This window comes from Harpia harpyja, chromosome 1 (genome assembly GCF_026419915.1).
Source record: "Harpia harpyja isolate bHarHar1 chromosome 1, bHarHar1 primary haplotype, whole genome shotgun sequence".
NCBI classification, from domain to species: domain Eukaryota; kingdom Metazoa; phylum Chordata; class Aves; order Accipitriformes; family Accipitridae; genus Harpia; species Harpia harpyja.
Window position 1 is genome coordinate 94,949,056 of NC_068940.1, and position 14,580 is coordinate 94,963,635.

The following is a 14,580-nucleotide window of genomic DNA, read 5'->3' on the forward strand; positions in this document are numbered from 1 at the left end:
CCTTTAATAAGAAAGCAGAGAGTGTGTCATTATGTGTGCAGTAGGAATCCTTTTAATTATGCCACAGTAAAGTACTTCCTCTCTGCTATATGCAGTAGACTCGTAGTCAACCTAGTGAATTAAAACCAGATTAGGAAAGGCTACCATTGCACGCTCATCTTGTTCTGATAAGAAGTAATAAGGGTTAATTTGACCTGCTTGTTCATCAAGTGCTACTGGAATCTGTGTACATATGTGTGTGTGTGAGAGAGAGGGAAAACAAGAAATAATCAGGACAAATTTCATGCAGACCCCCTGATTTGGCAGTGTGTGTGTATTGTCTGAACACAGAAGAGTTACTGAACTGAAGGAGACTTTGCATTTGGGACTGGAACACTGGGGTCAGATTTCAACAGATTTCCAGGTGCCTACAGATGTTCAGAAGTGTTTCTAAAATTCCTGAAGCAGGATAAGACTACTTTGACTTTGGGAATGCTACCCTCTGAGTTTATCTGCAACTTTGGGTGCTTAAATTCTTTAGGAATCTCGTGGGTGTTTAAGCAGCTTTATGAACTGAGACCCAGGTGGCTGCCTTTCACAAAGCTCCCCTTAGCCCGTCCCACTTCTCTGTCCTGTTCTGCCCAACCACTTCAGCTTCCAGCTTTCTCAGAGCAGGCAATCCTCATCCAGTGCTTTTTCTCAGTTCAAAGGGGGCCCATCTCTCTTTCCAGTTCTACCACACAGTTTTAAAATCATCCTCTTCGCTCTGTATTGCCTTAAAATGTGGGAGGGTGGGATCACAAAGATGACATAGTTAAGGCTACAACTTGAAGAAAGAGAAATATCATTCTTAGTAAGAAAAACATACACACTTCCTCCAGACTGTCTTCCTTACTAAAGTTATTCAAATTTCCTAAATGGTAAGGTGATGATTTTCAAATAGTAGTCCACAGACTTTCACGTTCCATGGAATATTTTTGCGGGGAAGCACGTAAAGAATAGCCCTTTGTGATGATTGTTAAACCATACTCTTCAGTAATGTTGGAAACAACTGTTGCTAGGCTTAACTTTATTATCCATGCTTTTGCAGTTTTACTAGAAAATATTTATGGTGTCTACAGATTAAAAGAAAAGCATGAAAATCATTACAATAACGTATGTATTTTTCAGAAGTGATTATGATTAGGGAGTTTGATGTATCCTGTGGCATCATCTTCTTAAATCATTAGCCTACTGGCTCAGGGCTAAGGCCGCACGTAAAAGGGTTCCACAAGTGCACAGAAAATCTGGTGCCAAAAGGAATGGTTTGCTGTGTATGCACCACATAACTGAAGTGTGAGTTTGCAAAGCAATACATGTACAGTGCATGTCAAATAAAGTGAAAATAGACTCTACATTGTTCAGCAGAGCCCTCTTAGCTTGTTCTGTTAGGTCTTAGTTATAAATACACTTAACAGTATGCACTCACAACCTATTTGCAGAGCCTTCCAAATAAGATCTTGGCTGTTTTTTCTGTTTTTTAAATTGTGAGGAGAAAATGAGAGAAGACTTGATATCTTACTATGGTGTAGCTGTGCTCTGTAGACTTTTCTCTGAGGTTGCATAAAATTTCACCAATACAAACACTAGATGTTTCTGGGTAAAATGGCCAGAGTATGCACAGGACTGAGGGACCTGCTATGGACCTATTCATTCCTCAGATGCAGGCAAAGTGACAGTAGGGGTCAGGAATCAGGAGACCAATGGATGTCTAACCAATATTAGGTCTCACAACTTTTCTAACAACCATTGCAGTAAGCTTGAGACTGAGAACTTGAAAGACACCTGAAGGTCTCTCTATTACAGCACTGAGAGCTGGCACAGAATGTTTTCACCCATAAACTTGCTGAAAAAAGCAATACATTCCTGCCTGTTGTACTGGTTTTGGCTGGAATAGAGCTAATTTTCTTCATAGTAGCTAGTATGAGGCTATGTTTTGGATTGGTGCTGAAAACAGTGTTGATAAGACATGGATGTTTTTGTTATTGCTGAGCAGTGCTCACACAGCTTCAAGGCCTTTTCTGCTTCTCACTCCGCCCCACCAGCAAGGAGGCTGGGGGGGCACAAGAATTTGGGAGGGGACACAGCTGGGACAGCTGACCCCCACTGACCCAAGGGATATCCCAGACCATATGGTGTCATGCTCAGCATGTAAAGCTGGGGGAAGAAGAAGGAAGGGGGCATGTTCGGAGTGATGGCGTTTGTCTTCCCAAGTCACCGTTAGGCGTGATGGAGCCCTGCTTTCCTGGAGATGGCTGAACACCTGCCTGCCCATGGGAAGTGGAGAATGAATTCCTTGTTTTGCTTTGCTTGCATATGTGGCTTTTGCTTTCCCTATTAAACTGTCTTTATCTAAACCCATGAGTTTTCTAACTTTTATTCTTCTGATTCTCTCTCCATCCCACTGGGGGAGAGTGAGCGAGCGGCTGTGTGGGGCTTAGTTGCTGCCTGGGGTTAAACCATGACACATGTTAAGAACCAGATCTGTCTGTAAACCGGACATTCTCAGAAAAGAAATCACAGATGTCCTAGAATGCCCTGGGTTATTCATAGGATATCCTCATAGCACGTGAGTTTTGAGAATTTGTCCCTCTAAAGTAGTTTGTTGGCTCTATCCATTGTAATAGAAAACCTTTCATCATACATTATGTGATAAAAATGTACTTAAGTTTGAGATTCAAAATTTCAAACTTGTGTTTCAGATAATCCTCTTTCAAATATCAACCTTTTGTTAATCTGTTCAGTTTATTTTCAGCTACATTTTCCATGTGATCTTGTGTTTCTTTGGATGATACTGAGAAGAGAAAAACAGTAGCTGAGGGAAAGGACAACATACGTCATTCATATAATTTTTTTTCCACCTAACCTTTCAAACATGAAATAAAAAGATCGTCATAGGTCAACATTAATGCTGGCAAGAGTATTCCTTTTACTAAAAATGGTGAAATGAGGATGCTTGTTTCATCAGACTGGAGCTGCTAGCTGGCCTTTTTTCCAGTTGTGCTATTATCTGCAGTGCCATTTCTGAAGGTTTTAGTCCTTTTAGTTGGAATTTCTTTTAAACAAATCAGGACATTGGAAATATTTCACTCTAGGATACCTTAGTTTTTTTCATTACTAAAAAAAAAAAAAAAGAGAAAAGAAAAGAAAAAGTTTTCTAGTATCCTTGGAAGCTGTGAAGAAAACTGGAATATTTCCCTCAGTACTCCTTTTCTGTGCTTGTGGCGAGCAGTTAGTAAGCCCTGTGGTTAGAGCAGGAACGGATGGAAACTAGAAGAGAAAGAATTCAGGCATAGGAAAGCAGACATCGGCGCGTTGGTGGTATAGTGGTGAGCATAGCTGCCTTCCAAGCAGTTGACCCGGGTTCGATTCCCGGCCAACGCAGTTACGTTTTTGACACCTTTCTGAGAGGAGCGGCTGGCACGCCAGCGCGTGCGCGTGGTGCTGCCACCCAGAGGGACCTCGATAGGCTGGAGAAATGGGTCACCGGGATCTTCGTGAGGTTTCACAAGAAGTGCCAACTCCTGCACCTGGGGAGGAACAGCGTGGGGAGGTGCCGGGGGCCACCCAGCTGGAGAGTAGATGGGCAGAAAAGGAGCTGGGGGTCCTGCTCGGCCCCGGGTTGAAGAGGAGCCAGCAATGTGCCCTTACAGCAAAGGCGGCTGCCTTAGCAAAAGTATTGCCAGTAGGTTGAAGGACGTGATTTTTCCCTTCTACTCAGCACTAGTGAAGGGCCACACCTGGAGCGGTGACTGTGTCCGATTCTGGACTCCCAAGTACTGGAGAGAGTCCAGTGAAGGGCCACACGGGTGGTTAAAGTGCTGGAGTGTTTCTGCTATGAGGAAAGACAGAGCTGTTCAGCCTGGAGAAGAGAAGGCTTGGCGGGTGGAATCTTATTAGTGTATATAAATAGCTGAAGGGAGGGTGCAAAGAGGATGGAGCCGGGCTCTTTTCAGTGGTGCCCAGTGGCAGGACCAGAGGCAATGGGCACAAAGTGAAACACGGAAGGTTCTCGCTGAACATCAGGAAACACTTTTTTACTGTGAGGGTGATCGAGCACTGGCACAGGTTGCCCAGGGAGGTTGTAGAGTCTCCATCTGTGGAGATATTCACAAGCTGTCTGGACACAGTCCTGGACAACTGGCTGTAGGTGTCCCTGCTTGAGCAGGGGGTTGGCCCAGATGGTCTCCAGAGGTCCCTTCCAACCTCAACTATTCTGTGATTCTATTATTCTGTGCATCAAGCCAAGGCAAGAACTGAGGGCAGAGGACCAATACAAGATGTTAGTGATTTCTGTAGGAGTGGGCATAGCACCAGGAGCTGGGCTGAGAGACAAGGCAGCCAAAGGAAGGAGTGTTACTCCAGCAGAGCTAGAGGAATGCATACAAGCTATGGTTCACTACAGAGCCAGTAGCTAGTGCCTTCAGGAGCCATCAGATACATCAAAGTCTAGGGTTAAGTACCTCCCAGGAAGCCCCACTGTCTGAGTGCCCCTCCAGGTCTCTGAGAGTGCCAACCAGTCTTGGTGATGCAATTAATCAATGTCAATCCCATGGCTCAGAATCCTGTTGTACTTGAAACCTGACTCTTGACAACTCTTTCTTAGAAAATGTTCTATCCCAAAGTAATTTTGAAAATTATTTCTATTTTATTTCTAAAACCTGTTTATATGACAATTGCAGGCAGGAGTTACTCACATGACAGGCTGCAGTGTATGAAAGAATATTCGATTACACTGAATGTTGCTTCTTTTTTTTCAGTCTCTTTCTTTTCTTTTTTTTCTCAAGAGGGAGAAAATGCACTTATAGGTTTATAACAATCAAAAGAAGGAAAGGGCTAAAGGAGCTGAGCTAGCCCAGGGAGAAGTTCTAGCCATTTGCACTTCATAGCTGACTAAGAATGGGTAATGACTAGAGTTCCTAGGAGGAGTGGAGAAAGGGAGATACAGGCTGTGAAAATGTAGTTAAAATAAACTGGATAGATTTACAAAAGGCTGATATTTGAAAAAGGATCAAATCCTCTGTCCTTCTGGAAGAAAAGAGGTTCTGGAAGCAGTAGGTGGGTGATATGCCAGCAGGAGGCAATGGATTGAAAATCAAACCAGAGGAGTTGTACCTGCCCAGATTCTCTTTGCAACTCGTAGGTTCCTAAACCTAAGCTGATGGGTCAAAATGATTAGCTGTTCTACTTGAGTCAAATTAGACTGCTGTTGGAAAAAAATATTTAGTTGTTAATTTTCTTTGTCTGCTGAAGCCTGGATTCCACTGAGGGAAAATCCTCACATTAAAGCCTGGAAAATGCTCCAAAAAGGGGTGCTGAGACATCTAGACCCAGAGGAACACAAGGCGTGCTCCACTTCAGAGCGAGGCCAGTGGCTGGCTGGAGCAAGCAAGGCATCACACTCCATAGTACATGGGCTACCTGAGGTCCATTCATAGCCACTCCTATCAACTTCAGACTTTAGGCTGAGCTTTCAGACGAGGAGTGAAGAGGAAGACAACAACAATATGAAAGTGGAAGAGGGATTTAGTCTCAGTGTCCTACGTGCCCAATCCAGTGAGAAAATTTTCTGTTATTTCAGCTGCAAATTATAAGGCAACACTATCTGTTTACCTCTCTTTGTAGCAGTTGTTCTCACAGATATATCTGTGCTTTCCAGATGTGCTCCTTACAGATTCTTATAGCTGTGGTCATCTGCAGTAAACAGAAACACCAGCCCAGGTATTTTCTCATGGCTCAAAAGCAGTAACTTTGCTGAAAGCCTCTAAGCTATGAGATGCTTCTGGATTCTTTACTTTTTTTACTGCACAGGAAGGCAATGTTGCTTGTTTTTGTTTTGACACTTCAGTTAGAATTGTGCAAATTCATGAGACGTGTAACTGTTCCTGTAGTGTGCGTAATGATAGCAGCCTATGCTAGAAATAATCAAATAGTAGCATCTCACAGTCTATTAGGAATGAGCTGTAATGTAACTTTGCAATCAGCAACCAAGAAAGGTGCCTTCATCATTCCAGTAGCAGAGTAAAAGCCACATTCAGATGTTACTTCATTATTTCTCTTTGATTTCTTCCTTCTTTTGGGAACAGGAAAAGAATGTATCTATTGCTAGTAAGGATGGCTTAGAAAGAGAAGGGAGAACTTTCCAGTAATATCTCCTTCCTGTTCACTTACTCATTGCAGGAGCAAAATGTCTAAAATGTCAAAAATAAATTGTCTACAAAACTTCTGCAGCATCCCTCTTCAAAAAGAACAGTCTTTGAGCTTTCCATCTACAATAATCCAAGCAAGATAGTTCAATATTTTAATATCAATATTGAAACTTTTTTAAAAAAATAAATTGTTTAAACAGTTAGCATTCTAACTGATATAATTCTGCTGCTTCCTTCAGTGTCCTACTCTGTTTCTGTGCATTCACATTTTGGCTTTTGCCTTACAATTAATTTATATAATTTGGAAGTATAAAACAGACACATTTGTTCAGTGTTTGAAACATGCTTAGTGAAAGTAAGTGCAAAAATACTGAGGGTTCTGCACTTGTGCATTCTTGGTGCTTATAGGAGAAGGGAGGAAGGAAGGAAGGAAGGAAGGAAGGAAAAAGGGGGAAGGAAGAGAAAGAAGGAATGACATAAAGGGAGAGAAAGGAGGAACACATATATACACCCACAGACATACACCCACATGCCGTTCTGAGTGCATGATTTGACTTACATAGCAAGAACATTCTGCCTGATAAATGCATAATAAACCAGTATATTTTTTCCATTTCTTCTCTGCACCTCCTTAAAAAAAGACTCAGGGAATTTTTATACTCTAGCATATTTTTGGGCTATCCAGAAGGAAAAATATACTTCCAAGGATCTTACAAAAATTCTGTCAACACACATCTTGGCCTGAAATTTCTTTGAACATCAAAGTAAGCTACAAGTTAATTCATTTGCATCCAGCTGCATTTGGTGGTATGCTCATCATACTGAGGAGACCCTTTTTTGTTTCCATCTTTCACTGCTTATGTCAAACAGTTTACAGAGAGGCAATATAAATTTGGACAGAGCGCTAGGAATGCCATCAATGAGTTTGGGAGTTTACATTGTGTTTGTGTGAGGTCACCGGGTGTTGTCTTCAATGATCTATGGCCTAGCGAATGCTTTTAAAGCCAGAGGCTACCCTCAGTGCCTTTAGTTACTCCATGTTAGGTTATGTTTTATTAGGAGGGCTCAGGCAATTCTTCTCTTGCATTTTTATGTAATGGATTTGTGAGTGTTCAGTGTTTTTTCTGGCATTTTCCCGTACTAATAACAAGAAGTCAGGTGACCAGTAAGATAGATGATATTTAACCTAGCGGTGACAGATGTAGCAGAGGTGAAAGGGTTATATCTATTAATAAACAAAGTTTGAAAGCCTTTTAACACCATCTTTCACATCATGCTTATCTGACCTTTTGCACAAGATGACTTCCACAGACTTACTACAATGGGAGAGGAAAAAAAAAAAGCCAACAACTTGTGTTTTTTTCTCTTTTTAAAAAAATTAAAATTAATCATTAAGAGTTTTATGTTGTCTTTCTAAATGAATGAATGAAGTGCTGGCGGTACTGCAGTGAGGATTTCACTTGGATGAAAAAATGTGGTAGATTTATTTTGGTCCCAGAGGGTGCTGACATTTTAACCCACTTATCTCTGATTTATTCAGTCCTTGACAGTCCCAAAAAAGTGATGCATTTTGCCTGAAGGCTCTGTAGGTGAGGCAAGTTGACATATGCTTTTTCTTTCTGTTAAGGGGGTGATCTCTGCAGTCCAGTGGATGAAGCAGGGGAAAATGGAAAAGGGAAATGAAAATGTTCATGATAAGGATTTTTCTTCTTTTTTCAAGTTCCTTGGGTTTGTTTTATAAAAAAACCCTTAGAATTTCTCTCATATAAGCTCAGCCTTTAAAGGTCAATGTCTAGGTGATCAATAACAGTAAACAACAGGTTCTTAAAAAAAGAGTTTTGGTAAAGGTAAAAGTAATCTGGGATATTTTTGAGTAATTAGTTATTTTACCTTTCTATGCTAATAAAAATACTCAGAGCCTATATAGACATGACTCTATCTTGCTTAAGACTAGATGGAAGCATATTTTATATTTACACACTTAGATGAATTCCAACACATTTGATAGCATATGGGTCAGATCCCAGGGCCTGAGGTTTGGTTTTGTGCTGCACCACAGACAGATGCTGGTTTAAATCTTAGTGTCATGAACATTAGAGAATTACCATAAAAAAAGTCTGATCCTGTATTTCTGGGCTGTCTGTGAAGATGGAAGTAGAAGAATCCAAGGGAAAGGAAAATGAGCAGGATATGCTTATGGTGTACTTGTAGAGAAATGTCTTGCTTCAATAATTCTGGGAGAAAAGACAGGGTCCTGCCATCTCAGCGGGAATGCACACAGGAGTTTGCTTTTCTGTATCTTGAAGAGAAGAACCTTGTGTTTCTAGCTAGCATACACTGCTTGTTTTATTGCTACCGTCTTGTATTAGCCATTATAATAAGTCTTATGCTCTTAAAAATATGTTTATATATATTCTTATTTCTGCAAAACTTCAGGATGCAGCTTACCTAAACCGGGACCTAACTGAGGAAACGTACACCCCAGGGAGCACAGAGCTTCTCCAGGCCATGAAGCATCGGCTGCCTCAGTAAAGGATCTCGCCTTCAGACTCTGGCTTGCTGGGGAGAGGTGTTTTCTTGCCAGTTCAATGTCAAGATGTGCAGAATGAGAAATGCAGAATCAGGAAGGTAATTTCTTTTACAAATGGCCATGTGCACAAGACGGGGGTTAAGTCTCCTCCCTTTTTACCTCTACAGTAGTTCATTTTTGACTGGAAATCAGTTGCATTTTTTTTCAAAAATGAAATGAACTTAATCAGACTTCTGCTGTTTCCTTGTCTCATCTATAGTTCAGGGGGTGAAAAACAAGTGAAAACTTAAAGACTTTTTTTCATTTATTTCCCTGCTTCTTGTAGACGTTTACAATACTACAATGGTAATTTGAGCATAAGGCCATCTAGAGGAAGAAAAAAGTAATTAATGTTTTTTTCTACATGTTACCTTAGGGACTGCATTTTCCTAGGCATGCAAAGTTAAAAGCTGGCTTAGCTGGACATAATGGGTCACGAACTGCCTGATAGAAACAATCAGTAGCACAAAGAAAGCAGAAATTTTGAGCAGGCTTCCACTTCGTACTCCTGTCTCTGCATTTACATACTTCTTTTTCATCTGATGTTGTCAACTACTTCAGAGCTATTAAAGTTAATGGAGTAATCCAGTTTCCAACAGCACAAGAGCAAAATTGACTGTTGATGGACCACATCCACGTAGATGCCTAGGGCCTCATCCAAGTCTCCTTCAAGTCAAATGACACACAGCCACTGCATCCAATGGAAATTGGCTGACACCTTTAGCTGCAAGCACAACCAGAACAGGAGATTCTGTTCTCTCTGTTCTGTATGCTCAGCAAGCCCAGGTATGGATCTCTATTTGGGAGACACTTTAACATATTAGTAACTATTTTTCACTCCATCCCAGAAAGTAATGTTTTATTCTTGCTTGATAAATAAACAGACTAGCGTGTCTAGATGGTTTCTCAAGAGAACTAAATCCCTCTCACATTTTTTTCTCTACATTTCTGTCTGATGCTTCACAGCAGTTCAAGTATAATAACTAGCCTCAGTAACTCTTTCCTGACCCATACTGAGTCTTCAAACAATTAAGAAAATGAAACCTGAAATAAGGATTTATGTTCCCTGGATGGCATATGATCATTTTTTAGAGGAAAAAAAAACCCCAAACAAACCCACAGTGTGGTTAACCTTTTCTTATGAAATATTCCCAGTCACACCACTGCTTTGTTGCATATATTTCTCTGACACTCCAGAGATTGTTCCAGAGCAAACATAGCATTAATCATTAGATTCTTTACTCATTCTCTGGTCAGTTCATTGGAACTGAGATTTTTCTGTACTCAGATAGGAAAAACTAAAAGCATAAATAATGCCACTGTCAAATCATTCTTGTTTCTCTTTGTGCATTCTTGGTAATTCTAGAAAAACTTTAAGATGGTGATCCTTCATAGATGCCATTGAGAAGGCAGGTATCTTAAGAGCAGCAAGTTCTGTCATCTGCAATTTCTTTCTTCCAGGTTCTGAACTTAAAGTGTCTGTGTCATATTTAAAGGAAGTTTCTATAACTTCCTTATATTAACATAGAATTTCATATTTTTACAGTTTCACTTTAGGACAAACTGTTGATGACAAACACTTGTACTGTGCAGGTCTTAATGGACACTGAGATCTCTTCTCTTTCGAGACTCATGAATAGGAAAAAGAAAGCAGCTTCTTTAAAAGAAATTATGTTTAATAATAAGTAAAAAAAGCATGTTGGCTTAGGTGCTTCTACAGCCCCTATTACCGTAATGTTAGAGCAATTCAAAGTCTTTAGTGTATTCTGTGAAGTGGTGAAGAACTGTCATTCCCAATTTTGCAGATGAGGGAAAAAAGGCAATGTAGCTACATGTCTCTGAGGCATAAAAAAAAGCCATCTGACTGCCTCAGGAAAATCTGTGGCAGAACAGCTACTTGAATCCAGGTTTTCTAATGGGCTGACCAGTGGACTGTTCTTCCTCTCCTGCAGTTGGAAAAGTTATTTTAAAACTGCTAATATACCTTTTGGTGCCTCAGAACAGTTTCCCCTCAGCAACTTCTCCCAGCGCCTTGTATTCTGGCGCCTCTCTCTGTTATCTTAATTTCTCCCTGCAGCTTTGTAGACACCTCCCTCCACTTCTTTCATTCTACCCAGTTCTAGCTGGAATCCGGCCCCGTGCTTCCCAGCCTGCCTTTCAGTGTTGGGAAGAGGAAAGGACAGATCATTAGTTCTCAATGGTTTTCTCAGCAGGTAATCCTAGCCAGATAAATTAGTCCATATTTAAAGCCCTAGGTCAGAGGGCTTTACTTTGTGGACAGTGGGAGGGTCTGACTTTCTGTGCAGCGAAGGCAAACCCTTAGAGAATGCCTCAGCACAGGCAATGCTTTTGCTGGCAATTAGAGCCAATTTGGTGTAAAATTATAGGTCTTGTGTCTTTGGACGAATATGCTGAAACAGTTATCTCTCCAACAATTTTGTGGTACAGACATACATTCACTACAGAGCCCTGAGAATACATGAGAGATTTTCATGGGGAAACAGGGTTAGAAACATCAAGCTCTTGGCACTCTAATTAGGTATAGATTGTTTTGCTGACTGCAGTGTTTACAGCCTCTGGTTATCCTTCGTATATGGTAGAAATAGTAACCCATGAGGGTCACAATACTTTTGTAATGTGTGACACTCTAGATTCTGGTGGCTTCATACCAGAGAGGATCGCCCTGCCTGCATGGGGCAGGTCCTTTGCGTGTCACCCCAGTCTCCCACTGTGCTGCCAGAGAGGGGCTGGGATGACAGGAGGAGTGTGGGAGATCTTCCTTCTCTGTCCTCCTTTCCATCTGCTGTGGCGTGCGGCCTCGATCCAGTGTGTGCCCTCCTGAAACCCTTACTTGTGTTATATATTAGTAATACCCACCTAGGAGACTCAGTGGTATAGCTTGATCAAAGAAGGGTAGCATGGCATTAAGCAGCCTGAAAAATATGTCCAAAAATCTGGGTAAATACCTAGGTCAATTAGATCTCACTGAGCTCCATGCTGCCACAGATGACTGGCTGCAGGTTTTTGGCTGGTTAATTTAAAATCGTATCATGTATGAATACACTATACTGCTGTCACAGGAGGGTAAACTGAGCCATAGTTTAACTAGAGTATTATGTGTTGTGAATCTGTCCAGATAATTCAGTTTAACCACCAGTATGGAACAACTTTTCATTGAAGTGCTTTTGTTTTACATTCTATATTAAGTTTACTTAATATAGATTACCAGATACTCCAGGGAGAATCAGCTGCCATCACTGTTTAGTTTTGTCTTTGCAGAAATCAAATTAAATAACATATCTAAATCCTTAAAGCAAAGTAGCAGTGTCTGTTCTGGCTTCATTTTCACTTGTTCAGCACTTTTTTTTAGGAGAAGAAACATCTTCATGCTTTCTCAGGAATTCGCTAAAGATTAGTTTAGATTCACTAACAAGGGAGCCTGGTGGAAACTCCATAATGTTCCAATTTTCCACTTCTTCACCACAGATGTATTTTCTACCTATGGCAATTATATGCATCAGGATGGATCATAAAATGGTATTCACTAAATTTAATTTACATTCTTTTATATATTTCCAAGTTAACTTTTGATTTTGATGGAAAAAGACATAGCCTTAAACCCATCAAGCTCTCTTTAAAAAAGCCAAATACTTTTTTTTATAAGCAAATTTATCTTCTAACTGTGAAATATGAATAGAATCTTTGTGGAGTCAGCAATGCCAGGATTTCAGCGGTGCACTGAGCTAAATACATTATTCTTACACCTCATGAAAATGAGTTTAGTCAGGTCTCATCCTAGGCTTGAGCAAAATAACCAGACACAGTTCTCCAGAGATATCCAGATACAGTAGCTTCAGGAAAGGATTACTGTGCCTTTAAATTAAATCAGTTTCTCCTGGGTCACATAGTTAAAGAAACCCAAGATTTCTTGGCTGATATTAAATGGAAACTCTATCAGAAAACAATTATACTATATGGACGCCATCAACAGCAAGCCCAAAGCTGGGCAAGGTCTTCCTTGGGCCTCCTGAAAACTGTTGCCTGCAGTGTATTTTTAAGATACCACAGATTTGTAATACTAATAAATGATAGTCTGGGAACTTATTTACTTTAATTGCAAGATGAAGCTTTGGGATCAGAACTGGCATTCATTCCTTTTTTTTCCTCCATGGGCATAAGGGTGAACTTCTGTCATATTTGCCACTGTAGACAATCTTCAACAATGACAAAAAAGTAATTGTCTATATGCAAATTAATGTTTGGAATGCATGAATGCACTTTAAGTGGTTTTCAAGTGATCAGGATGAAAGACTGATGGGCTTTTACACGTACTCTGGCAAAAAAATGAATTTGGAGATTTCAGCAGCAGCTGGGAAGTGCAGCAGTGCGTGCCCAGCCAGCTCTGGAGCCAAAAAGCAAATTTTTCTCTGCAGCATAGTCTAAAAATCTTTGGTTTACCTACCCTTACTGACCTATGCCAAATGAGTGAGTAAACTCAACCCAGCTAAGTAATAGCAGCCTTTGCATTCCAGAAGGCACTGTAACCTGCCCCAATTTGGGTGAAGTGGATTAACACTTTGTTCAGCAGGGGGTAGAAATAAGTGGCCTCAGTGGGCCCATGAAGGCTCTGATAGCTGTGATACTTGTCTTCTGCCTATATAGACAATGTCACTTACCACATCTATTTGTTCAATATATTCTATGGTAATAAAACATTCCCAATTAAATAATATTCAGCCAACATAAAAGCAATCTATGGCATCTGAAAGAAATTTATTTCTTAGGTAGTCAGAAAAACCACAGGGTGCAGCCAGAAGGGGACCACAAATGCCTCAAGATGTCGGTTTCTGCTGTCGTGAGGCAGCAAACATTCTTTAGGTGCCTGCCTTTGCTGTAAAACTGATCTGTGCTCTTTCCAATGACAGCTAGCTGCCACCTTCCCATACTACCTGGTAAGAAAAGAAAAACAAAGTAGCTATTTTACTATATAACGAATATGGATATCTAATTAATGTTTTTTCAATGGTGAGCTAAATTTTGGGGTTTGAAGGAAGGAATACGTTTGAAAATATAATGTACCTGTTTGTGTTACATCCTCAGTGGGTTTAGAACTGTGCTGATCCACTGAATTCAGTCGAGTGGCACAGACTTTCTGAGAAATGGCACTTTAATTTTAAACCAGTAGCAAAACCTGCCTGCTCTCTAAATTTATAAATTATTGACACAGAATCAGTGAGACTGTGCAACAGATAATTGGCCCCTCTGGTCAATTCTCAATGGTGCTGAGAAGTTCATTGGTTTCAGATAAAGGTTTTTTTCTGAGCTGTAGGCTGAAATATTCCCAGAGTTTGAACAAGTTCATGTTCTTTGTTTGCTTTTTAAATAGCACATATCAAGGCCAAGCCTTGGCAAGAAACAATGAGGTTAGGATATGTGCTTGGTAAGGAAAAATGTGAGATTTAGAATTGGCTTCTAACATGGATTTGGTCTTGAAATACTGTATCTTAAAAAGCAGAGGTGGAATTTCAACTTCTTATAACAGTTGAGGTTGTAGATCTAGGAATTCATCTATGAAGTTAAGAGTGTACATCTTTAGATTTATCCAACTGTGTATTTATGTATCAGTTGTTTTATTATTTCTGTATCAATCATTAATTTCACACTGTTATGGTTCTTAAAACTTTTACATCGATCTCTCTTTTAGATTGAGCAATAAAGTTTCTTTGCCATCAAAATTTTCAGGTTTCATCTGGGGAACTTTTCAGCAAAACTAAAGGTAAATTGGCCAAATGTTTCCTCATATAAACCAACTTAAAAATAAAATTATGAACTGAATCTTTCAAA

At 40.2% G+C, this 14,580-nt stretch overlaps 1 non-coding gene across 1 annotated transcript; it reads left to right on the forward strand.

The window, feature by feature from the left end:
- Window positions 1-3,330: 3,330 nt before the first annotated feature.
- On the forward strand, window positions 3,331-3,402 carry TRNAG-UCC (transfer RNA glycine (anticodon UCC)). The gene has a single exon. It is a non-coding gene; the product is annotated as a tRNA-Gly (tRNA).
- Window positions 3,403-14,580: the final 11,178 nt, after the last annotated feature.